This window comes from Mesoplodon bidens (genome assembly GCF_964165515.1).
Source record: "Mesoplodon bidens genome assembly, chromosome: 4".
Taxonomy (NCBI): domain Eukaryota; kingdom Metazoa; phylum Chordata; class Mammalia; order Artiodactyla; family Ziphiidae; genus Mesoplodon; species Mesoplodon bidens.
Window position 1 is genome coordinate 111,895,471 of NC_138160.1, and position 27,169 is coordinate 111,922,639.

At 49.5% G+C, this 27,169-nt stretch overlaps 1 long non-coding RNA gene across 1 annotated transcript; it reads right to left on the reverse strand.

The window, feature by feature from the left end:
- On the reverse strand, positions 1-27,169 carry LOC308616654. Its single transcript, XR_014015737.1, has 3 exons — positions 26,920-27,169; positions 5,316-5,357; positions 1-171 (listed from the first exon to the last, which is right to left on the reverse strand). It is a non-coding gene; the product is annotated as an uncharacterized lncRNA (long non-coding RNA).

Below are 27,169 nucleotides of genomic sequence, written 5' to 3' on the forward strand. Positions count from 1 at the left end.
GCTTCTCATTGCAGTGGCTTCTCTTGTTTCAGAGCACAGGCTCTAGGTACACAGGCTTCAGTAGTTCCTGCATGCAGGCTCTAGAGCGCAGGCTCAGTAGTTGTGGCGCACGGGCTTAGTTGTTCCACGGCATGTGGGATCTTCCTGGACCAGGGTTCAAACTCGTGTCCCCTGCATCAGCAAGCAGATTCTTAACCACTGCGCCACCAGGGAAGCCCCTAGCCAAGACACTCTTGAAGAAAAAGGACAGGTGGGAAAATTTGCTCTACCAGATATATTATACATTATAATAAAGATGAATTATAAAATTTAAGACAGTGTGATATTGGTTCAAAAAGAGACAAACAGACCAATGGAAGAGAAAAGAGAGCCCAGAAAGAGATCCATATCCACATATAAATGAACCCTTGAAATACGATAGTGATAGTAATGCAATTCAACAGGGAAAGGACAGCCTTCTCAAAATGGTGCTGGGAAAAATGAGTATTAATATGGAAACAAACCAGAGCCCTACCTTATACTATCCCGGGTCAATTAAACACATCAATGTGAAAAGCAAAACTATAAAGTTTTTATGTAGTATATGAGAAAACCTCATGGCCTTGAGGTAGGGAAGTAAGAAATTAGTAAAGAACTTCGTTTCCTCAAAAGATACCATGGAGTGACAAGAAACAGAGTGGGAGAAGATATATGCAGCATATACAATCCACAGAGCATTAGTATATAGAATATTTAAAGAAATCCTACAAATAAGAAAGTTGCAGACAATCCCAGAGCAAAAGGTTAGACAGATGCTTCACATTAGAGGAAATCCAAATGGTTGATAAACCTATGAAAAAGTTCTCAACCTCATTAGTAACCAGCACAAGGGAGACTTAAAGCACAATGAGATATTATTTATGTCTACCAGACGGTAAAAATTTTCAAGTCTGGAAAACCAAAGAGAATTAGAAAAGCTTTTAGAATGAAGAGTTTGGCAAGATAGTAGAACAATTCATTGCCTTCTCTACCAGCCTCTCTTCCTCCACCCTGAGCAAACTCCATGGCAGATCTAAATCTACTTAGCCAACATTCCCAAACATCAAAAGTATACAGCCTGGGGCTGTGCCAGATCCTGCCATAAGCAATAGGTTTCCAGCCACTAGAGCCATCTTCACGTGGTGCTTCCACCTGCTTGCTACCCTGATTGCCTGGTGTTCAAGCCCAGAATGTTTATTCTCACAGGACTCCCAGACTAGTCCCCTATCCCCCACCCAGGGCTCCTAGGGCACAGAAGGAAGCCGATGTGGCTCACCACGGAAACCTCTGGGCCTAGTACACACGCCCTCATCAACAGAGAGAACTGTAGCTAAAACCGAGCCATACAGGAGGACAGACATTGCTCTCTGGGTGGGTGAGGAAGCTGGGAGGGCCACACAGAGGTGACCATGAATTGAGTCTCAAGATGAAGAGGCATTCACCAGAGGGTGAGGAGCCAAGGACCCCCAGCTGAAGAAGGTCCAGGAATCAGGGTGGAGAGAACCCTAGGATTGGTGCTCTGCGGGCCCTATTGCTACACTGAGAGATCTGAGCGATAGGAAACCTCAAGAAGAGTCCCAGGTCAACTGAGAAAACATCTAGACTAGATTATTTTTTAGGAGTAAAATATACATAACATAAAATTTACCACTCAAATCATTTTTAAGTATACAGTTCAGTAGCATTAAATGCATTCATATTGTTGTGCAATCATCACCACCATCCATCTCCTCTTCCATCTTCCCAAACTGAAACTCTGTACCTATTAAAGGGTAAGTCCTCATTTCCCCCTCCCCTCAGCCCCTGGCAACCACCATTCTACATTCTGTCTCTATGAATTTGACTACTTGAAGTACCTCACATAAGCAGAGTGCAATATTTGTCCTTTTGTGTCTGGCTTATTTCACTTAGCACAGGGTCTTCAAGCTTCATCCATGTTGTAGCATGTATCAGAATTCCCTCCCTTTATTAAGGCTGAATAATATTCCATTGTATGTATTTGCCGTATTTTGTTTATCCATTCATCTATTGATGGACACTTGGTTTGTTTCCACTTTTGGCTATTGTGAATACAGTTGCTACTGCAGACTGAAGGTTTTGTCCCTCCAAAATTCATATGTTGAAATCTAATCCCCAAAGTGATGGTATTTGGATGTGGGGCCTTTGAAGGTGATTAGTTCATGAGGACAAAGACTACATGAATGGGATTCGTGCCCTTATAAAAGAAACCACGGAGAGCTCCCTTGCCTCTTCTTCCATGTGAGCTTATAGCGGAAAGACAGCCATGTATAAACCAAGAAACAGCCCCTCATCAGACACCAAATCTGCCAGCATCTTGATCTTGGACTTTCCAGCCTCCAGAACTGTGAGAAATAAATTTCTGTCGTTTATTAGCTACCCTGTCTATGGTATTTTGTTAAAGCAGCCCATACAGATTAACATAGCTGCTATGAACACTGGTATATAACTAAAGACTAGATGTTTCAAAGTGAGGGACTAATGCAATTTCAGTTAAGAAAACAACCATTAGGGAATTCCCTGGTGGTCCAGTGGTTAGGACTTCGTGCTTCTACTGCCGGGGGCCCTGGCTTGATCCCTAGTCGGGGAACTAAGATCCTGTATGCTACGTGGCATGGCCAAAAAAAAAAAAATACAAAACAACCATTAGAGAGGCCAGTACAATTATTGGGTGGGCCAAAGGGTTCGTTCGATTTTTTCCATAAGATGGCTCTAGTAGCACTTAGTTGTCTTTAACTTCATTCGAAACAATTTTGTTAGATTGTATGTGATAGCTGTCATATCAGCATGCATTTAAAAAAAGACTTATAAAAATTGGTGAATTTTTGTGTAGCCATTTTAATATTGAAGATGGAAGAGAAAAGCAACATTTTCGGCATATTATGCTTTATTATTTCAAGAAAGGTAAAAACGCAACTGAAACACACAAAAAGATTTGTTCAGTGTATGAAGAAGGTGCTGTGACTGATCGAACATGTCAAAAGTGGTTTGCAAAGTTTCATGCTGGAGATTTCTTGCTGGATGATGCTCCACGGTCGGGTAGACCAGTTGAAGTTGATAGTGGTCACATCGAAACAATAATTGAGAAAAATCAATGTCATATCACTTTGGAGATAGCCCACATACTCAAAATATCCAAATCAAGCACTGAAAATCATTTGCACCAGCTTGGTTATGTGAATCGCTTTGATGTTTGGGTTCCATGTAAGTTAAGTGGAAAAAAACCATCTTGACCATATTTCTGCATGTGATTCTCTACTGAAACATAATGAAAATGTTCCACTTTTAAAACAAATTTTGACGGGTGATGAAAAGTGGATACTGTACAATAATGTGGAACAGAAGACATCATGGGCAAGTGAAATGAACCACCACCAACTACACCAAAGGGTCAGTCTTCATCAAAAGAAGGTGATGTATATATGGTGGGATTGGAAGGGAGTCCTCTCTTATCAGCTCCTTCTGGAAAACCAAACAATTAATTCCAAGTACTGCTCCCATTTAGAGCAACTGAAAGTGGCACTTGACGAAAAGCGTCCAGAATTAGTCAACAGAAAATGCATAATCTTCCATCAGGATAACACAAGACCGCATGTTTCTTTGATGATCAGGCAAAAACTGTTATAACTTGGCTGGGAAGTTCTGATTCATCCACCATATTCACCAGACATTGTACCTTCGATTTCCAGTTATTTCGGTCTTTGCAAAATTCTTGTAATGGAAAAAATCTCCATTCCTTGGAAGACTGTAAAAGGCACCTGAAACACTTCTTTGCTCAAAAAGATAAAAAGTTTTGGGAAGATGGAATTATGAAATTGCCTGAAAAGTGGCAGAATGTAGTGGAACTAAAGGGTGAATACATTGTTCAATAAAGTTCTTGGTGAAAATGAAAAATGTGTCTTATTTTTACTTAAAAAACCGAAGACACTTTTTGGCCCACCCAATAAAAAACAAGCACATTTCATATTGTGTGGTGTGGGCTATACTCTTCTTATCCTGTAGACCCCTGGGTATGGCTCCCAGGAGGTGGAGGATGGCAATAGGGGTGAGGGAGAATCGAAGGCCTATTTAAATAGAGGTGAGGGGAATTTAGGGGGCCAGGATCCCAAACTGACAAGGACCACTTATTTCCTGGTCTGGAAGGAGCCCTGTGGATCCTCAGTGGGGATTTCCTTAGGAGGAAAACTAGGCTATGTTTCTCTTGGGGCCTGGTCCAAGTAGGTTGACCAGTGGAGGACAAAGCCAGGGTGATATGAGCAGAGAAGTGTCCAGAAAGGCCGCTCTGACAGCTGTGGGAAATAGGGTCGGAGGTCAGCCTGGGAGCTGTGGTGGGAACTCAGGCAGCAAGGCCTGGGTCAGGATGTGGGTGCCCATGGGAATGATGAGAAGTGGACGGAGCAGGGAGGTACTAGGAAACAGATGCAGGCAGTGGGGAGAGAGTGACGAGCAGGAGGGTGAGGCCGATGGTGGCGACCAAGCCACGGAGAAGGAGCAGGGTCTGGGTGAGCCTGCTCAGGGCACAGGACAGGGAAATACTACGGATACACTCAGAGATAGAATCCCAAGAGGAATCAACCCCCCAGCGTTAATGAAATTAACTGCAGAGTGTGGGAATCATGATCCAGACTCAAGTCAGATGGAGAAACCTCTAGAAATGCAACACTGGGCACAAAGTGACTTTTTACAAAGCAATTATTTTTCCCAGAGGAGAAGGAACCCCTTTGAAATCTGAGATACAAATGAAAATGGTGTCTCACCTCCTGTGAGCTCTGCTCAGAGGCTCCTTAGAGGCCTCCATTATTAAGATAAATAACTCCACAATAGGGTAGATAAAAGATAAATAAACTGCTACATAAACTTATGACACAATTGTTGGTAACCCTGAGAACAAACTTGAGCAGCCTGGTTCAGAAGCCAGGTGTTCCACAGCTGAGATGTGTGACGGAGCAGAGCAGTAACTGGAATATCAAGGAGGAGGACTGGGACCCGGGACCTGAGCCCAGCTCTGCTCCCTGGGAGGGCAAAGGCCTGGACTCGGGGACTCTCCACAAGGTTGTGAGAGTCAGTGGGCAGCTCGGTAAGGACTCCAGGGCATCATCCAGGGTTTTCAGGAAGATACTCAACTTCCTCAAGAACTCGTTAAAATCTCCTCCTAGGGTGTGCTCTACTCCCTTTGAGGGAATCACAAATTCGGGTCAGGTGTGGGGAATGTGGAAGGTGTACGGCAGGTGCCACGATCAGTCAGGGCAGTGGGCGCCCCAGCCTGGTTGGCAGCTTACCTGGGATGTGGTCTTGGGGATGGTCAGGGTTTGCAGGAGTTCCTGTGGACCACAGACAAGAGAAGCCAGTCAGCCTTTGGGGGAAGCCAGGAAGGCAGTGGGGGGCCTCTGTGACTAAGCAGGTATTGGGTGGCAGCTCTACCCCCAGCCCCGGAGGGGTTGGTCACAGAGGAGGGGGTAGGAACTGGGAAACGGGGGCAGAAAATCTGCTCCTGTTTGGGAAAGGGCAAGACAAGGTCACTCATTCTGACCTGGAGTGGACTCTTCTGGGGACGTGGAGACCCCGGTGCCAGAGGGACCCTCCCCAGCCTCACATACCTCACGCTACTTCAGATTTTTACTGATGGTTAAAAACACATTAAAGATACTGACAAACTTCTCTAAGGCGCTCCAGAAGGGAGCCAAGTTAGACTTTAGATGGGCTTTTCTCTGCAGGGGACCAAGAGTGTGTGAAGCAGGGCTGGGGAGCGGCTGTCCTCCTCGTGGACTTGTCTGTCATCCCTGATGCCTCTTTTCTGGAGAGGTCTTCAGCAGAGCCCTCCACCCTCTCCCACAGCCCGCCAGCTCACCAGCTCTGTTATGACCCCAACCCCAGGAAGAACCCAGCTGCCCTAAGGGCACACACCTGAGGTGGTCACAGCATGTTCTGGCAAAGGCCAGTCAAGGCAGGGCCCATCCCACCTCCTGGCTCCAGGTGGCCTGGGGAAGGGGCTTGGGTGAATGGAGAACACTTCTTGAACCAGCCGCCAGAGAAGAACCCAAAGGGAAGGAAGCCAGCTTGCCTAAAACAAAATTTTAGAACTCCCACACTTGGGAAAACACAACTACGACACAACCCCACATGAGACAAAGAATAGGGTGATGGACGTATCTGCCATTAAGATGCCAGGTAAAGATTGAGACTCAGGTGAGACCCATTAATATGCCAGGTAAAGAGTTAAGACTCAGAGGAGACCATCCAGGTGTGCCTGACCCCAGTGCACCCAAGCCTAGAGCAGTGACCAGCAACACAATGGCAGTCACCAGCAAGGAGACAGTGGGCCCTCAGCTTCAGTGCTCACCTTCAGCATGTGCCACTGATCTAAGTGTTTAGATTCCTGCAGGGGAGAAGGGAGAACCCATGAGTGCCACTGGCCTGAGGTTGAGCCAGGCTGTCCCTGCCCCATGGCCAGCATGGCCCCAGCTACTCACAGAGGTGATCGTCAGGTTATTCTGGATTTCAGAGAGGATGTACCAGTAGCAGCAGGCCTGGGGCTGGTTTCAGGGGGTCCCTAAGGGCCGGGGGTTTGGGAGGCTGAAGGGAAGGAAGATGAGGAAGCAGGAGGCAGAGGGATCCTCACATCTCTGAGCTGCTGGGATCGACTGTGGTCCTCCCTGATCCTATGGAAATCTGAAATGGCCTGGCTTCTCTTAAAGGCCCAGTGGAGTCAGGGGGAGGTTGGGAGATGGGGTGATGGTGGGGTGTGTGAGGAAGCCCCAGATGGGCTGATACCCTTTTCTGATATAGAACCTCCACGACAAACAAATCAACCTATGCATCATTTTCTGGTACTCAAGATCAATAAAACTTGAAAAACTATTCTCAAAGCATTTCTTTCTTTCTTTCTTTTCTTTTTTTGGCTGCAAGTCTTGCAGGACCTTAGTTCCCTGACCAGCGATTGAATCTGCCCTTGGTAGTGAAAGCGCGGAGGCCTAACCACTGGACCACCGGGGAATTCCCTCAAAGGGTTTCACTTCACCTTACCAAGGAAGATAAGAGCCACTGCCCACTGAACAGAGTGGGCGCAGGTGAGAGGGCAGCCTAGCTCTGAGTTTGCCCAGGCCTATCTGTGCCTCTTCCCAGCTGGGATCTGGTTCTGTTGCCCTCTGACAGCTCTGACTCTCTGTCACCATCCTCACAGGCCTCCCACTCTCCCTGAGAGGCAGACAAGATTCTGCCTGGGAACATCTTCTACGTGGCTAACAATCTGTGTGAAGCCTCAAACACGTAGAAGAGTACACTTGACCCTTGAACAACACAGGGATTAGGGGCACCGATATCCCCACAGTTGAAAATCCACATGTAACTTTTGACTCCTCAAAAACTTTACTACTAATAGGCTACTGCTGACCAGAAGCCTTACTGATAACACAACAGTCAGTTAACACTTATTTTGTATATGTACTATATACTGTATTCTTACAATGAAGTAACCTAGAGAAAAAAATGTTAAGAAAATCATAAGGAAAGTACATTTACAGTACTGTACTGTATTTATTGATTCCACAAGTTTATGTTGTGTTTCTAAGATGAATTGTCTGCCTGTCAGTACCTACAACAATGCTGTCTTATATGATACCAAACACTGTCAATGTTATGTGTATTACTAACCGTAGACATCAAAAATGAAAAGATAATATGAAAAAGAAATTCATACTTTTTACAGGTATAAAGATTCATGCACTGATAATGAAGAAGCAGCAATATGATTGCTTTATTGTAGCCCAGTGTAATCAACAGGATTGCTTCATGGTAGCCTGGCCTATACACTAACGAATAAATCGTTATACAACTGTCATGGCATACTGTATTACAGTCATATTCATAATACAGTATTGGAAACATTGTTACATTTTTTAAAAACCACCAATCTGGGCTTCCCTGGTGGTGCAGTGGTTGAGAGTCTACCTGCTGATGCAGGGGACACGGGTTCGTGCCCCAGTCCGGGAGGATCCCACATGCCGCGGAGCGGCTGGACCTGTGAGCCATGGCTGCTGAGCCTGCGCGTCTGGAGCCTGTGCTCCGCAACGGGAGAGGCCACAACAGTGAGAGGCCCGCGTACTGCAAAAAAAAAAAAAAAAAACCAATCTGTGACAATATGCTGATACGAAATTTCTCCAATTACAAGAGAGAGAGGCATACTGTAGCATAATGCGATTCTTTGAAAGCAAAGTTATAAAATAGTAAGAAAACTAACACATTATTAATTTTATATTAAATGTCACTCACCTTATGCCTACATAAGGATAGACTAGTATCCACATATATTTTATGCATTCATGACATACTTTTTCTTAATTTCTTCAATATTTCTAGGCTCCACAGCTCATCTGTCAATTTTTTCAAATTGTTGCAAATCTCCAAAATTTTTTCCAATATATTTACTTAAAAAAATACATGTATAAGTGGAACCACACAGTTCAAACCCATGTTGTTCAAGGGTCAACTGTATTTTTTAAGAGCCTGGAACATTGTGTTACTAGCATTTAAATCCCAACATTGTCACCTCACAGTTTTGGGGCAGCTTCCTTGAGAATGGGGACTGTGGGGCTGAGGGCCCTATATGCCTGTCCCTCCCCTGGCTCCTGGTTTCGTCTGAGATAAATATAATGAACACAGTAGGAATGAATGCATGTCCCAGGTCTTTGTGTTCCAGGTGAGCAACAAGAGAGTGACAAGCACCAAATGCCTATACATTAATAACAAGAATGACATGGGCACCCCCAGTTCCCCAGATACTGGAGCAGTGGCTAGTAGGGTTGAGGTCAACAGACAGAACATCTGCATCCCCAAACCCAGATCTACCTGGGAACACTTCCTCTGCGACTTGCCTGGCTCCAGACCATCCTTGAGATGTTAGCTGTCCCTTCCTCCAGTCTTCCCCCACAGTCCAGATGGGAGAGGTTGCCCCACTTCTGGGCTTCCCTTTCCTACCCCACCCCTACCAGGCTTATCATCCTAAACTGTGCTTCTCCATCTGTCTTCTCTATTAGACTGAGCTTGGGGAGGAGGTCCATTCGGCACAGGTGTGCCCCAAGGAGGCCGCATCCCTGCAGCATGGGCTAGAATGCTGAGGGTGCACAGGTTGAGGTTGTACAGGCCCCAGAGAAGGAGTACAGAGCTGGGTGGGACAGGAAGCCAGTCCTCTGCATCTGAGCCCTCCCAGGAGGCTCCTTCCTGCACGCTCTGCTGAGATGGACACGTGAAACTGATGACACTGATTGGCCAGCCAGGAGCCCTGAGCTGCCTTCTGTATTGACAAAACCAGGTGGTGTGGCCAGGGCCACCAGTGGAAGTGCAAGTGAGGTCATGCGGAAACTAAATCTGATACATGATGCCATGGAGAGGGTGACAGAGGAGCTAGTCATGATGACGGAGCCCTGGGTCCCTGCCAGTGGTGGGCACCCAGAAACTCCACCAGGCCTATGGGGGTGAGTGAACCTCTGGATGAATGGGCCCCAGGGGCCAGGACCTCAGACACTGTGCCCCACTCTGAATGTATCTGGGCAACAGGCGGGACCAAGCCAGACCTGCAGGGGTCTGTAGGACGGGGCCCAAGGACCCACTCTGAAACCCACAGGGTCTCTTCCTGTAGACCCCAGGCAGCAGTTCTGGGCTGGCTCTCCTGCCCCAGCTCTAGCAGGGCCTCCCCTGTTCCCGCCCAGGGCTGGGCACCCTTAGTTCATTTCCCTTCGTGATCACAATCAGCCAGCCTGTGGAGGAAGCTTTCCCTGGGCTGGGTTGACGCAGGTACCTGGGGTGAGATCACTTTCTTACAGGGGGCCAGGCTTCTCCCAATGGGTCAGGCAGGACTGTGGCCTGCAGGGGAGGAAAGGAGGGTTCCTGTGATTTCACCTGAAGCAGCTTCTTTAGAGTCAAGGCAAACCTCAAAGGAGACTCCTGGAGGAGGCCCAGGCTCTGCCTGCTTCCCCTGAGAAGCTGCAGAAGCTCTGTGGAATGTTCCCACCTATCCTCCACAGGGGCAGCTGGGCAGCCCTTCTGAATCACATTTGCTTGGAGGAATGTGACTCTGTTCCTCGCACAAATGTGCCATCCTTGCTCCCTTCCCAGCCCTTCATGGCCTCCTCCCATGGCCCCTTCACCCTGCCTCAGGGGCCTGCCTTCCTATACTCTAGCCCAGTGAAGCCTTGGATTGTCCCAACCTCCTCACCCTCTGACCCCTGGAATGCCAGCCCCTCAAGGTCATCCCCAGGAGTCAGCTCACATTCCCTGACCATGCCACCCTCCATTCTTCAATGGCTGACTTGGTCTCCTATTTCCCAGGGAAGACAGAAGCCATTGTCCCCTCCTGCCACCAAACCCACTGCACCTTCCCAGACTGGGCCCACCAGGCAGCCCTCCCCTGAGCTCTCTGCTCAGGTGGGCGTGTGATACCTGATGTCGGGAGCCCTCCCTGTGACCATCCCCCTCAGGCACTCACTGCACTGGCCCAACATCCAGGTCTCTCACCTAGTCCCAGCTCATCTCCAGCAGAGAGATACTCGAGTTTTCCTGCCTGGAAAGATCCTTCTCTGACCCCTTGACTTCTCTAGCTGCCTTTCTCTCCTTCTCTTCAGAATAGATCTTAGAAGAGCTGCCTGCCCTCTCTGTCTCACCCTCCTTTACTCCTCAGCCCACTGCCACTGGCTTCTGCCCCCACCATACACTAAAACTGCTCTCCCAGAGGCTCCAGTGGCCTCCTTGTCAATAATCCCAGTGGCCACATCTTATCTTTACCCTATTGTCCCCCTCCCGCCACCCGGCATCACCTCCTAATTTGTCACTTTCCAGTGCTGTCATGGTGGGTGCTCAGCCTCTGGGGTCAGACAGACTTGCTTGCATTCAGCCCTGGGCGATGTTGCTTCCTAGCTGCATGAACTCAACCTCTCTGAGCCTCAGTTTCCTCTTCTGTAAAATGGGGATCATAATCGTCCCTGCCTCAGGCTCATTGTGAGGATTAAATGAATTAACCCATAAAAAGAACTCTGTGCCCGGCAGTGGAAGTTAGCTGTTAGAGTCTTTACCTGCATCTGGTTTTCTCCATCCCCACCAGAATCAACCAGCTCCAGCCTTCCCACTATCTGTGGTCCAGAGAACTTCCCCGCCTCCTCACTGGCCAACCTGCTGTCCTGATTCTTCCCAGCCATTCTCCCCACAGTAGCTAGACTGGGCTTCCTGGGACCCAAACCTTCCAGGGACCACACCTGTCCCTGGCTGAAAACCCCACAATGCTTCCAGTGCTCCTAGCATGAAGCCTAAACCTCCTCCTCCTTTCATAGACTTTATAACTATTTTTAAAACAAGAGGCAAACTACAAAGGTCAAGATTTACAATAACACTACTCAGAATTTTTCTTTGCTACAATACAACGTGAAGTCAGGACTATTTAAGAAGGCTTGCAGGAATGTTCGGCCTCCAGAGCTTTAAAATTCCCTCAAAAAGCTCATTTACATAAAAAAGAGGTTTTTCTCTATAAGAAATCACATTTTTTGTGTGTGTGCACAGGTCCCAAAACTCTTATATAGAATGTAATACCAAACCACAGTTGAGTACTTAAGCAGCCCTGGGTCTCTGGGACATGAACCCCTGCCCCTGCCTGAGCTGAATACTTTAAATCGGAACTTTTTTTTTAATTCTTATTTTTCTTCCACACTTTAAAGTTGAAATATAGTTAATGTACAATATTATGTTATAGGTGTACAGTACAGTGATTCACAAAATTTAAAAGTTATACTCATTTATAGTTATTATAAAATATTGGCTATATTCCCCATGTTGTACAACATAACCTTGTAGCTTATTTTATACCTCATAGTTTGTACCTCTTACTCCCCTACTTCTATATTGCCCCTTCTCCCTTTTCTCTCCTCACGGGTAACCACTAGTTTGTTCTCTATATTTGTTAGTCTGCTTCCTTTTTGTTATATTCACTAGTTTGTTGTATTTTTTTAGATTCCACATATGAGTAATACGATACAGTATATCTTTCTCTGACTTATTTCACGTAGCATAATGCCCTCCATGTCCATCCATACTGTTGCAAATGGCAAAATGTCATTCTTTTTCGTGGCTGAGTAACATTCCACTGGGTATATATATGTACCACATTTTCTTTATCCATTCATCTGTTGATGGACAATTAGGTTGCTTCTATATCTTGGCAATTAAGTCAGAGCTTCTTAAATGTCATGTGAATCACCCGAGGACCTGGTCAAAAGGCAATTTTTGAATCAGAAAGTCTGGGGTGAAGTCTGAGGATCTGCACTTCACACAAGCCCCCAGCTGATGGTGAAGCTGCAGGTCCGAGGTCCAAGCTGAGCAGGAAGGCTTTATGTCTATCTCTGCCCACAAGATGGTGCATCTCTTAAGGAGAGGAACTGTGTCTGCTTTAGTCACAGTGCCTGCACAAAGCAAGTGCTTCGTAAAAATTTGTTGAATGAATTGTTCTTAGTGGGTACCCAGTCCTAAGGCTCCCTACTTGTTTCTGTTGCCTCATTGCACTCATGCCTTTGAGACACTCCCCTTGCTTTTTGAGGATGCTCTGGGCCCAGATCCAAGGGCTGAGCTAGGAGCCACGTATATCGGCCACAGGCATTATTCTCATGACATTTCCTTGCATCACAGCCTCTTCACCTGCCTCTGCTGCAACCACATCTTGGTCCTTGTCTTCACCAGATCTCCTTCTGCTCAGAAGCCTGAAACACCCAAATCCCCCGCCTCAGCATCACCTCCTATGCTTCATCTCCCCACAAGGATCACATCACACTGCACCCCAGCCCCTGGCATTTCCATCCTGTCTCTCTTCTCCCCCGCTGCCACAGCCCCAATCATCTCAAAGAACTCTTCCCCACGTCCCTGTTACACTTATCCCTTTACCAACACCCCCTGTCCTGGGCCTGTGTCAGGGCCTGACATGCCCCATGGGGCAGCAGTTTACCTCTTCCTTCAGTGGCTGCCCTCTAGGCCCCTCACCTTCCTAGTTTGCCTGCTTCCCATCTGGCTGCTGCTTCTCTGGTTCTTTGTGGACTCCCCCGTGGTCTATCCCTGCCCTCTGCCCTGTTCAGCAAACCCTTCCTTCTGGCCTGCATCTGCCAAATCACACTTCAGCACAGACTGGGATCCAGACCCCTGAGACACAACTCTCTCCTTTGGTCACTGGACCCCATCACCAGAGGCCCAGCATGAAACCTCTCTTCCTTTCCCTCGCCCTTCAGACCTTGTCAATCCCACCACCTAAACCTCCTCAGGCCAGCCCCCTCCTCCTACTTCCCAGTGACATCTTCCTCAAGGGCCCCCATCAACGGGCCCCTGAGCCCAGCTCCTCTGTGCTACCAGAGGGACTGCCCAGGGCCTGCAGCCAGGCCTCCACCAGGGGCTAACATCCCACAGCACAGGGCAGAGTTGGGCTGTGCTGTTATCACACCAATAAGAGAATGGGCGTCTGGTGCCTGAGCTCTATCTGCCACCCACCAGGAACAGAGAGTGTAGAGGAGAAGCTGCCCAAAGCCCGGGAGGCAAACCACTGGGGGCTTTAACACCAGTAATTCAGCGCTAGGAGTGGGTATCAAGAGATGTGCTCTCAGTGGACGGGCCCACAGGTGGATGGTTAGCCATGTGACCGGCTGCCAGACAAACTCTTGCCTGTTCCACTGGGCCTTCACCTGGCCACCCATGCAGAACCAGGCAGTGCCAGGTGGGGAGGGCAGCAGAGGGTCAGGGCTGTCCAGGGGATGGCGGGACCAGGTCCCACTGGGCAGGAGGCTCAAGGGAGCTCAGAGTCAGGGGGCTGCTCCCCTGTCAGAGAGGTCCTTTTACCTGTCCCCACTCTGCCCAGTGACCTGCCTGTCTCTTAGCCTCCTTGGCAAGATGAGGAGATACCCTGTGAGTAATTTTTTTTTCCAAGTTTCACTGATTTTGAGTACTAAAAAGTGATGAATAAGTCTGTGGTTTGCTATGGAGGTTACATGTCAGATAAAGATTCTTCCGAAGCCCGCCCGCCACACCCCCACTCGCCCGCGGCATGGGCCCGCTGCATAAAAGACGGCGGCTGTCTCAGACACTTCATAACGCCACGAAGGACCCGGTCAAGACAGAATCCATCCTGCCAGCCCAAACATGAGCAGCCTCCCCATCCTGCATTGGCTCCTGTTCCTGCTCGCACTCCATGCCCCTCAAGCACAAGGGGCACCGAACAAGACACCAGACACCCAACAATGCTATGTACTCAGCCTGATCCGGGAAATTATAACTGAGCTAGACAAGCTACCTGTGGCTTCAGAAGTGAGTAGCTGGGATAAGGTTGGCAAGGGGTAGGGAAGGGCTGGCAGGTGCCTCAGGCCAACAGGACTCATGGGCTCTCTCCCTCTGCCCCTACAGGACTTCTTGAACTCAAACGAAAAGAGGAGGCTGATGGTAAGAGTTCAGCCCCACACATGGGTGCACTTGGGTGGGTCCCCATTCACCTCCTGCCTGGGTGACCTCAGGCATGTCACTTCACCTTGACTAGCTTCGGTGTTTTCATCTGTAAATAGGGTTAACAGCACCTGTCTCAGTGGGGTTGTTGTGAGGATTAAATGCACACTGTGCGTCAAGTTCCCAGACCAGTGTCTGGTGCTTAGCAGCTGCTCAATACATTTCCCCAGTCATGGCTATAATAATGAAAATTATTTTTTTTAATTACAAAATGAAAAGGCAGTTCTAGGTGAACAATATCAAAGGCCTTAAGCTCAGTTTTCAGTGGAGCATCCTCTGGGCTGGCAGACTAAAATATCCTTCAGGATCATGCTTGCTTCCCTCCTTTTCCTTGAATAATTGTATTTTCAACTCTGATCAGCCCTAGTTATCATCATTTATAGTTATTTTTCCTAAAGTGGTTATCTCACCTTTGCTTGCATGGCATTATTTGGGTAAAACAAGAGGTGGAATCTCTCCTGAGTTTACTGGCCATTTGTATTCCCCCTCTCTGAGGCACAGTTCACACACTGCACCCGTTTCCTTGCTGGGGCCTCTGTGACTGTCTTCCTGATTTCTAGGAGCCCTTAATTCAGTCAAGGCCTCTTGCTGCAAATATTTCCCTTGGCCAACCCTTTGCCTTTTTAGAGACTGTTTTGGGAAATTTTTTCTCCCCAAGTGCAGAAAGATCCACCCAGGCCCTTCATGCAGCTCACAGGAGCCAGGGGCTCGGGATGTGGGTGACATAAGGCTTGCCTGGGGTGTGCACTCACCTCTAGGCCTGTGCCCTTCGGAGCAGTTTAGGGACCCACCTGGGGCAAGAAGTGGACAAGGAGGGGATTGTCCAGGGAAGTCCCTGAAAGCACGCTTGGAAAACTGTGGGGACGACTTCAGCCCAGCCATGGGAAGGACACTTTCCAACCTTTCCCCACTTACATGAATTCTTCGTCCCCTTAGAAAATAAGCCTCCGGAGGCCAAACCTGGAAGAATTCCTGACATTTGCCACAAATTCCCTTGGAGAGGATTCGAAAATCACGAAAAATCTTAAGGTATGTGAAGCTGTCAAGGGTTTTGGGACCCCTGCCTTGGCCCTGCCCCGCCCCTGGGGAGGAGGGTAGCAGGTCCTGTTCCTTTTCCAGGCAAGTCTCTGACTGTCTGCTTCGGTCTCTTCCCACAGGAAATCCAGTCAATCCTGCCCACAACCATGTCCACGGTAAGTTGCCCCCTAGATGTCCCTGCAGGTGATGCCCTCAGTTACGACCTGACCCCAGCCTGTCATCCACCTTCCAGCCTGGCTCCATCTAATGCCACCTTCTTGGTTTCTTCACAGGAAGAGCCAATCCTTATTGAGAAGGATAACTTGGGTGACTTCCGGGTGAAACTGAAGGAATATCTGTCTGCCATTAGAGACTCTCTCAATTGTAAGAACACATAGAGCCCTAACGTCTGAAGTCCGAAGCTCAGCTCCCTCTCTGGAGCCTCGGAACGTCAGTAACAGCCGATTGTCCTAAGTTTCTTGGATGTCTCTCGCACAGTCTGGGACTGGAAGAATTTCATTTTCTCCTGTGGAGTCAGATTAATTGTTAATTATCTAATTCCTGAAATGTGCTGCCCCCATTTGTCCTTCTGTGATTATTCTCATTTTTATTCTATTGAGACTATTTATTTATGTATTTATTTATTACCTTGTGCAATGTGAAGGGTATTTATTTTAGCAGAGGAGCCATGTCTTGCTCTTTCTGAACAAGATTCAAAATGGGGACTTCGGGGCATGTTCATTTGTACCTCAGGTTTTAAACTGGTTTCTATACATCTGTGAAAATAAACCACACTTTCTGAACAAATGCTTTGTTGCTAGTGTCTCTTTTTTACTCAGGTCTTAGTAACTCTCTTGCCTGATGATTTAACATACCTCCCTACCACCAGATGGGCCTGGAACCCACACCCTGGCAATCTGTGGTCCACGGGGGAGCCAGATTGAGTTTTAGAAAATGCAAATATGACCAGGTTGGTTTATACTTCATTTTCCAGTCCTCAAAGTCTTCTGGCCCTTGTCCAGATCATTTGGGTAGCATAAAAGGCCTGGTTCCACCCAGTGCTTCTATTTCCTTTCTCCCACAGCTACCTACCTCCTCGATGCTCCAGGTAACAGAAGCTCTGTGGCTTCCTAGAGGAACCACACACCTTGCTTCCTACCTCTAAACCTTTACTCACACTGTAACCTCAGCCTCGTATGCCCTGATCCTGACTCAACACGCCCAGGTTCATTTAAAGAAGCTATTAACTACTTGAAGTAACAAGTAACACGCTGATTATTTAAAGAGCCCTTTTCGGGCTTCCCTGGTGGCGCAGTGGTTGAGAGTCTGCCTGCTAATGCAGGGGACACGGGTTCGAGCCCTGGTCTGGGAGGATCCCACATGTCACGGAGCAACTAGGCCCGTAAGCCACAGCTACTGAGCCTGCGCGTCTGGAGCCTGTGCTCCGCAACAAGAGAGGCCGCGATAGTGAAAGGCCCGCGCACCGCGATGAAGAGTGGCCCCTGCTTGCCACAACTAGAGAAAGCCCTCGCAGAGAAACGAAGACCCAACACAGCAAAAATAAATAAATAACTAAAAAAAATAAAGAGCCCTTTTCCAGCACGTTTCTAATGCCTAGTCATTAAAGGGATGAATGAAGGTAGAGAAAAAGAAGATGCAATGTAGTTTTTGAATTAGCTCAGAGTGAAATCTTTCTTATTAAAGTAGACCAGGAATAACATAATAAAGACAAGTCAGACAGAAACAGTCTCCTGTATCTTATAAAGGATGTGAAAATGTGTGCAGTAATTCTTTTTTTAAAAAAATTTACTATAAAGTGTCTGTGCTTAGGGGGATTTGGAATCCTATTGAAAAAGAAAAAATGAATACATGGAGGAAAAAAAGACCAGCTCAAATGTTGCATACCTCTGGGTTACCCACACTACTCCAGGACAGAGCTCTTCTCTGGAACAGGTGGGTAGGCAGGGACCCACTGGAAGGACAGCCAGTGTGGCCCTGAGGTGGCACAGACTGACCTGAATGATGGAGACTGGGGCATCATTGAATGTGGCTTCAGTCTGCCACCTGACCGTTGGGGTCCCATTGACCCTTTAGCTCTGAGTGCCTCCCTCTCTGGTTCCCCTGCACCCTGCCCAGGTGCACTTCCTCCAGTCTGGGGGTTCAGGGGAGAAGAGGCAGAGCAAACTTTCCTCTGTCACCATGCTAAGGAGTAATGTCATCCTCTCTTGACTCCTCACAAGGCCCATAAGAGCTTTGGGTGCTGAACACCTATGTGTCAGGCCCTCTACTGGACACTGGGAATATGGCAGTGACTAGACAGATGGAAGGTATCCAGGGAGCTTGCTTTAGATTGAATGGCCTGGGAAGGTCTTTCTGAGGAGGGGACATATAGGTTGAAACCTGAATGACAAGAAAGTGCCAGCTATGCAGCAATCAGGGAGGAAAGAACTCTGGAAAGAGGGAACAACACTCAGTGCCTGGAGACTGAAATGTGCTGAGAGCACTCATGGAACAGAAGGAAGAGCCCACAATTCTCCCTCAGTTTCTCTCCCTTCCCTCCTCAGGCTTTATAAAAATTCAAAACTTACATTGGTGTGTATATATATTTTCCTGAAAATAAAAACCTCATGAAATTGTCATAGTGTACACATTTTTTTCTTTTTTTCTTATTGTCTACATACCAGAGTTTTTTAAATGCTGTATTTTAATTGTTCACATTTTACTTTAAAAATATTACTTAGAATTACCTTGTGTTTAAAAATGAATATACTGTAGAAAAGATACATTCTCATTTATTATTGATGAAAGTGTAAATTTTTCAAACTCTTTGAAAGGTAAGCTACTATTATCTACTTAAATGTGACAGGCATACCTTGTGATTATTTGTTATATACATACGTGTGTATATATGAGCACAAATAATTATTACTCTATTGATATATGTTTTATAATAATAATCTATATGTCCTTTAATAGATAATTTGTTAAATAATATAGTTATGAAGTGGATGCTATCTGGTTTCTGACTATAGGCACATTTATGTATTTGTCTAGCTATCTACCTCCCTCACTTTATGTCTGTATATTTTGTTATAAAATTAACTACTTCATGGTTAAGAATGGGAAAAAAGAAAGATGTAAAACAGTGTGAAACTATCTACCATTTGTGTTAATTAAAAAATTTTTAAAAACCCCCCAAAAAACCAAAACTGCAACCTGTGTTAGTGGCGGATGACTGCAGGAGGTGGGGGTCAGTGGTCAGGTCAGACAACACAGACTTGGTGCAGAAAGATCAGAGGACATGGAGTGTGAAATCAGTATAGGCAGGACCTGGGTGGAGGTGACATGCTTGAGAAGGGGGTGGGCCTTTTCAGGTTTCCTGGGGGGTTTTCTTGCCCTTCTTGTACAGCAGTCCAGCCTGCTTCAGGTTGAAGTGGGACGAACATGAGCCCAGCACACTCAGGCTCATCCTTGACCCCAAACCTCAGACCCTGCCTGGGTCTAACACAACCAGGCCCAAGCACAGCCCTGGTCCTGGGGCCCAGAACCAACAGGTGGTCAGTTCCCAGTCAAGTTAGGGTATTTTCACATCATGTCCATCTGCCTTCAGGGAGAGGGCTGATGACTCCATGACCCAACGGGAGGCCCTGGGGTGCTTGAGTCTCTCCTGAAGGTCTTTTCTCAGAGCCTGCCCAGACTGTCCTTAGTGCCAGGTCTATAGGTCCAGTTGCCACAAGGGGGCACCAAAGCCCCATCATAAGTCCCACTATGTCCAAGTGAAGGCCAAAGTTCCCACCTTCCCAAATCCAAGGTGCTTCTTCAGCAGGAAAGTAGATAACCTCAACCAGGAATTTTATTTTTTAATTTTAAAAATATTATGGAAAAGAATCTGAAGAAGAAGAAAAATATATATATATATATAAAACTAAAACTGAACAACTTTGCTGTCACCTGAAACACTGTAAATCAACTATACTTCAATTTTTTTAAATTATAGGTTTTTTTACTGCGAGGGCAATATGAGAGAGCATAGATGTGCTTTACTGATAAACTTTGAAATACAGAAAAATAAAGCAAAGAGAAATTGCCAGGAAGGCAAACGCCTGAGGAGAGAACTCAGAGAGGCATTGCCCACCTCCCTCCATGGTGCGAATCCTCTTGCTCCAGGAAGGGGTTCTGCTCCTCCCACCCTAGCCTTGAATCTGCATTTGACTGAGTTCAGCAAACACCCTGAGGACCCTCCACAGCTTACCCAGGCTGCTGCAGGGGATTGGGGAGACACTGAGTCAGGCCTCCGGGGGCCTCTTGGCCATGTCCAGTTGGCCCAGGATGGTGTGGGTAGGGGTTATTACATACAGAGCGATGGATGGATGGGTGTGGATCTCGTCAGAGGTGCTTCTCTCAGGAGGTAATGCACAGGGAGCTTGATAAAGTAGAAGTTCCTCAGGCAGCCAGAGGTGCAGAAAAGGACATCAGGCAGATGGCACCAGGGAGTAAGGGTGTGGAAGTCTAAGAGCATAGGGTGAGTTGGGGGTCACAGGAGAGTTTATGCAGTTTATAGGGCCACAGTGTGGGTGCCGGGTGGCCAGGTAGAGACAAGTCCCCCAGAGCTCCCTTGGTAAGGGAGCCCCAGGCACCTCTGGGTCTCAGCCTGGTCCCTTGCCATTCCTCCCTCTCTTTGCCTAGCCTAGCCCAGCCTGGCCTGGACACTGTGGAGACAGCAAGACTAGACAACCATGCCTGAGGAGTCGGGGGTGTATGGAGGGGGAGGGATAGGATGGGGCCACATCATTGTTTTTAATGCCAACAGGAAAGAGCCAGGGCAGAGGGAGAGAAGCTGGAGGAAAGAGGGGCCAGCCAAGCAGAGCGGGATCCCTGGGGCCATGGTGGGAGGGAGGGAGGGAGAGGCAGAGGTTCTGTGGGCCAGAGTGGAGGGTTGAGTGAGTCCTCACCATGGGCTGGGGCCTCAATTTTCTCCTTGAAAACCTCAGGTCAGGCTCATGGAGGGGAAGATGGATCAGGCAAAGGGACTCAGAATCCCCTCAATGACCAGATGAAGGCTATGACTGCCTTCATTTTACATATGAAAAAAAAAAATGAGGCACAGAGAATATGACCCCAGAACCTCTGAATCCTCAAGCCACAGTGTTTTGGCCAATGCCCAGTGAAGCAGAGGAGCCCTCTAAGTCTGGTTTAGGGCCCACCTGGGGCCTCCTTCTTGACTGGACCCAGGCCTCCAGAGGTACCTACTGGCTCCAAGACCTCCTGGTTTCAGCTCCAGGGGCGCACAGCACAGCCGTGGTACCTCAGCTCCATCCTCCATTCGTTGAACCACCACATGTTTATTGCCGAAATCCTCTACAGGCACATTTGTCCCTTCTCCTACCCAGCACCCCCCACATATGCACACACACTGGGCTTAGATCCAGGCTCATTCCCATCCCCATGCCTCATGGAGTTTCTGGGAAAGAGACCACTGGCTCACAGCCACCCGCTGCCTTGACTGGTAGTCAAGGCTTCCTCTCTCCCACCCAGCTTCTCAGAGATCCCAGACTCAACTTCCACCTCCAGCCTTGGCTCATGCTGTGGCCCTCCAAGAGCCCTCCTTACTCCCCAAGGTCCACAGAATCCTAGCCCGAGGCCTTCTCGCCTCCTCCTCAGACAGGTGCCCTTGACCATGCCACCGCTGGGACTTCCTTCAGCAGACAATGGGCGAGTGTCTCCACTCACCCTGCCCTGGAGGGCACCACATGGGCCATGCCAGAGATGAAGTGGTGCAGCCAGGGACAGCAGACCGTGACAGCGAAGATGTGTACCTCTGCAGGGAGCTGTGCCAGGAAAGGAGTGTGGCTGTGCCCGTACCTGTGCCCAGGTGGGAAGCACGGGGTTGTAAGAGCACCTGGTACTGGGGCACTGGTGGCAGAGTGCTGGCAGTGAGGGTCCACATCCAGGGGTGATGCTGGTAGGGTGCTCCTTCTCCTTCTGCTGTATCTGTCCTAACCCCTATGGGGAAAAGGACTAGGGCTCCCTTGAGCACGGTAATAAAACAATGGATCCCTCAGAGGGGCTCTGAGCCTTGAATCGGGGTGGGGGAAACACTTTGGTCAAGCCCACCCCACATCAGTGAGCATCCAATAAATGTGACTGTTCTCCCCAGGCTGAGGGTCGGACTCAATGGCTGCTTTTTCCTACAAGGCAAGGCCCTGGGCCCTTGGCAGGGCCACCTCCTCCTACCCAGGACAGGGGGCAGGACTAGGGAGGAAAGTGCTCTGTAGCCGTGTTGTCAGTTGGCTCTTTCCAGGAAAATCCATTTGACTGAGTCATTTCCAGTCTGCTGACCTTGAATACCCAGGCTGCCTGGCAGGGTTTGCTTCCTGGGGCTGGGCGTGGGGCAGTGTTGGGGTACTGGGGAAAGGTCTGCACAGGAAACCTAAATCCACCCTTACCAGAAGCCTCTACCAGCTAAGCCTGTGGCCAGGGAGGCAGAGAGCTGGTGTGGCCTCTCTGAGATGGAAGGTGACTTTCCTCCTGGAAATGAGTTGTCACAGCTCAATTAGTCAACAAACTTTTCCTATCTGCACCAAGCCCTGTGCTGGGGAGGAGGAGGATGGGACCCTCCCACTAGCCCTTCATCTGGTCCTGAAGACTTTCAGTCTTGTAGGGGAGCAGTGGACCCTCCCATTGTACGGTCCCGGCTGGGATGGGGGGAATTCAGAGCTGAGGAATCTCAAGGAACCACTTGTCCCAGCTTGGTGGTCCCAGGGGCCAGAGACTTTTCCTGGGAGATGCTGCCTCCCAGTGCTTGCTGAAAGGGCAAGTAGAGTCAGGTGGGTGACAAGTCAGGCTGTCAGAGGGAGGAGGAGCATAGGACAGGGGGAGAGTGTTTGGGGCACAGACAGGCAGAGAGCTTTAGGAACAGGTATGGTGAAGAGGAGGCAGGTTACAAAGTGTGCTGTGGCGTGTAAGCGAGAAGAGTTAGAATTACTGTCCATGTGTCCAAGGTGAGGACCCAGGGGATGAAAAAGCAGGTCTGCAGGGTCTAAGAGCCCACAGGAGGGTTCGACGGTTCAGAGGCTACGTGTGTAGGAGACAGACTGGGAGCAGTCCCCGTTCACATGATGGCTAAGGCCACAGAGCGTTATTCGGGAAGAAGAGCTGAAGGCCACGACAGCAGTGTTCAGGGACCAGAGGCATGATAGCTGGGCAAGAGACTGGCCAGTGGCCAGTGGTCCTGGGAGAGTAGGAAAGGAGGAGCAGGAGCCACAAGGAAAGGTCCACACCAGCAGGGTGGCCTATGGGCATTGAAGTTGGAACACGAAGGATAGGAGTCCAAGGGTTTGGCAGTGAGGTTTGTGGGGAGCCACACATCTTTCTTCTGGAAAGATGACATCAGGGCTGAGGCCATGACATGGGCAGGCATTCCTAGATTGCATGGCATGGAAAGTGACAGCGATAACTTCCAGTGGGTGTGCTAAGGCGAGGGTGGGGGTGAGGACCTAGATGGGCAGTGTGACTCCTTTTTGGCATGTTTCCCACAGGGTCAGGAGAAAACCCTCTGGAAGGGGTTTCCTATGGGTGTCCCTCCCACAGACTCTGGGGGAAATTAGGGGCTTGTGGCTTCCCTGGAATCTTTTTCACAGGGGAAGTTATGAAGGGGAAGGAAATGGACCTCAGAGTTTCTCACATCCCATGGGACCTCTGCACAAGCATCTCAGCTGATCTCACCCTCCCTGGGCCTGCCACCCCTTGTCTTCCCTGGGGACCTGAGACACAAAGGCACAATTTCCCCAGCAGAGCCTGCCATCCAGGCGTCTCTATGTCTCAGGCTTGGACTCTCCACCGCTGATCCCTGGGTAGCCCAAGAAAGTTCCTTCTCCCTGATCCTCAACTCCCTCATCTGTACAATGGGTTTAATTATTGCTGCCTCACAGAGGAAACTGGAATTTTCAGGGCTAGCTACTCTTTGCCCAGCTGCAGCCCTAGATAGCATTTTTCTGGACAGATGTGGTGAGGTGGAGAGCCCAACCACCACCCATATTCAGGGCTCATGGGGTGCTGCATCACCCTCAGGAGAACCCAGTGAATGGCTCGTCCTTCTTGAGAGGGGTTTCTGGTCACCTCAGGTCATACCATACACACAAAGCTACATCTTTGACCTTTGTGGTTGCAGCTCCAGTTGGAGCCTCCCTGCATCTCCTCTAAGTCTCCAGAGATGCACCTCAAAAAGGCCAGGCTGTCCAGAAGAGCAATTCTTGTCCTGCTCTCTGGGTATCCCCAGATCCCTGGCACTGGCGAATCCTGATTGGTCTGGGAGGACCTGAGGGTGGTTAACCCCCAACCATGTGTGTGTGGACTCTACATCCATATAGCCCAGCTTCCAGGGAGCTGGAGGTGTGGCCGACCTCACAGCCCCCTGCACTCAGAGCTCACTTCTGGTGCTCATGTTGGGTAGGGGGTAGGGAGGACAAGGCCCAGACTCATGGGCACAGTGTTAAGGGTACCAACCAAGATGTGCACAGAGGATGAGCCAGGAGGGGGCGGTCATGAAATGAGAGTGAAGCAAGTTAAGAGAAGGCCTTGAGGGGACTCACTGGGTGTGTGGGTTGGGGGTAGGAGGTGAATGAGGAACCTCTGACATCGGGGTTCTGGTTCAGGCATCTGGGCAGACAGCAAGGCTATTTGCTGTGATGGGGGAGACCCAAGGTATCAGAGAGGTTTGGGGAGCCAGTCCAGACTGGACTGGATGTGGCAAGTTTGAGAGGCCAGGGGAACTTCAGAAGACTCAGTTGTGGCCACATGGGCCCAAAGGTCAGAGAGAAGTCATGGCACAAGACATCTGGAAGTCATTGGTGAAGAGGAAGTTCCCAGCACCAGAGCACTGCACAGAGTGAGCCAGGCCTTGGGCAGTGCCCAGGGATGCCAACTTTAAGGCGGAGCCGAGGATAATGAGATGTCCTTTTTCACTTCACTCCTTGGTTCTTGGAGCTTCCTTGCTGTTTCCCAGGATCCAACAACTGTACACTCAGGAAATGACACTCCAAGAGTGGGTGTGCACCAGGCCTGCCCTCCCCCAACCTATGCCTCCCACCCGCCCAGAGGACTTCCTCCAGGGCTTGAAATGCATTCCCCACCTGTGAATCTCTGTCCCTTAAGCTCATCCCCAGCTAGGAGTGTCATCAGATAGCTAGAAGGGGCTGCTGCCTTCATCTGCCTCCTTGGGATTAAAAAAAAACCACTGGAGGCTTCATTAAAAATTAAAAGGAAGAGAAATCATTACCAGAAGCCTTTACTACTTCCAAAGTCCTGAGGATGCCCCTCACTGCCCTCTATGTTTGGGGCTGGAGTCCAGGCAAAGGTGCTGGGTGGGAGCCTGGGGACCCTGGCCCAGCTCCCTCACCAGTCCCTCTGGAGCTGATGGGCCAGTCAAGGTTGCAGATGCAAGCTTTCTATTCTGGGCAAGATGGTTGGTTCTGGAATGACCTTCCTTCAGGACTTTTCTGAAGTGTCAGGGCTCCCTCGGACTCTCCCTTCAGCCCTGTTTGGGCAGGTGTGTCTCCTGTTTCCAGTTCTGTTCTTCAGGTCCCAGAGGGCCCTGGCCTTGAGCCCCGAGCTCCCTGTTATGTACCTCTGCCTCTGGAGAGAGCCCCCTACCTCCTTCCAGCACCTCCCCCAAAGGCCCCCCAACCCCTCACAAGGGTGACAGTCCCCCTCCCAGGACTCAGACTGAGGGCCCAGCAGGAGTAGTGATAAAGGGGTCAGTGAACTGTGGGGAAGGGGAGGGAGGTGGCCCACAGTGTCTCTGGGATGACCGGAGGGGTCCTTGGGGATCTCTCCTCTCAGCCCTGGGGCCATCAACTCATAACTCCCTCTCCCTAAACACACTCATCCTACTCCCTCAGGCCACATCTTAGTGAGGGTGTGCCAAGTCCCCTGTGCAGTGCCGGGGGCACGGCAGCTGCCTTTGTGTTGGATGCAGGGCTGGAGCCTGCCTTCAAGCTTTGCCACTTCTCACCACATGATTGTGGATTGTTACTTATACCTCTGGGTCCCAGTTAGTTTATCTCCGCAAGGAGGTGAAGGCCCACTTTGCAGGTAACAACTCCCTAACAAGGGAGTTCTGAGCTGCATAAGGGGATATTTTCTGTTTTGGCTGACTGGGTGCCTCCCTCTTCCCACCTCTGTCTCCCTTTTGGAAAGAAAGGATGAGAGGGGAGTGATGGCCAGTGTCTGGGCCAGTCTCCATATAGCCTGTGGTCCCCATCCTCCACCACACAGCCTCCAGGGCACTGTGTGACACAGACCTCCACACTGTGTGGCATTTTCACCCAGTGTTCTTGACCCTCTGTTCCCCGCTGAGTGCTTCCTGGTAGGGGCTGAGGAGAAGTTTCATGGAAAAGGTAGAGGAAGGGCCAGGGCCTTGACATGCCACACTCTCACCCCCAGCCTGGCCACCTAGGAATGTCCCATCAGGCTCAGAAGGGTAGGGCTGGCCTCACGGTGTGCCCCAGATCCTGGCAGGGACTCCAGTGGGGTCTGGAGGACTGAGGCCTGGCTTCCTTGTACAAGGGCAACAACTCTCTTGCTATGCAGTGAAACTTGCCAGGGCTGCAGGCTCGGGCCACAGTACTCAAACCATGAGTTCTACCTGCTTCCCAGGGCTGTCCACTTGAGCTCAGCAGCATGTCCTCACTTATGTCTGACCCCATCAATCTAGGTTAAATCACCCTCTGGGGCCCAGAAGCTCCCAGTGTGGGGAGCTTCTCCTATATCAGAAGGGCACCTGCAGAGGCATGGGGGCTCACACAGATGCACCTCATGTAAAACATCCTCCCCTCCTGACACATCTCTAAGTACAGACATCAACCATCCTGGCACACAGACACTCAGAAACGTAAGTGTGTGGACCCATATCCCTTCGACCACAAAACTCATGGCATGGGGAAGTAAACACCAACTCGTGCTGTGCTCTCCAAAGTCCATTGTGAAAATCAAACACTTGTCAGCCCCTCAAGAGCCTGTGACTTTTCCAGAAGCAGTTCCTGTTCCAGAGGGAGGCCTCTGGAGCTGGAGGTGGGCTGGGGCAGGGGCCACATAGGAAGCTAAGCCCAGAAGACCCTGGTTGAAAAGCCATTGTCCCCTGTACCTCCTGTGGATGCAGTCATGACCCTGTTGGTGCCTAATGCCTGCTAGAGGCTGTAGCTAGCAGCACAGTGCCCACCTCAGAGGCGACAGTCTGCCCTGCAGAGGGAAGCGAGGTTCACATAACTCAAGGGAAGAGTCACTCAGCAAGGTGGAGTTGGAGGCAGGATTTGAACTCAGAACCCTGACCCACCCCCACTGAGAGCCCCAACTCACCTCTGCAGCTTGGGAGCTGAATATGGCTGTTTAAACCAGGATTGTTGCTGTTAGATGAGATCTTACCATGGAGCAATGTTCTGGAATCTTGCTGGCTGGACTTGCACATGGTTGTCATTCCCTCAGCTCACAGAGGCTGTGGGGCAGAGGTTCCTGGCTGGGAACAGCTTGCCGACTGCTCTGGGTCCTTGGTGGGAGATGAGGTGAGCTGTCACAGGACTATGTCATTTGGCTGGAATCTGCCTAGGTG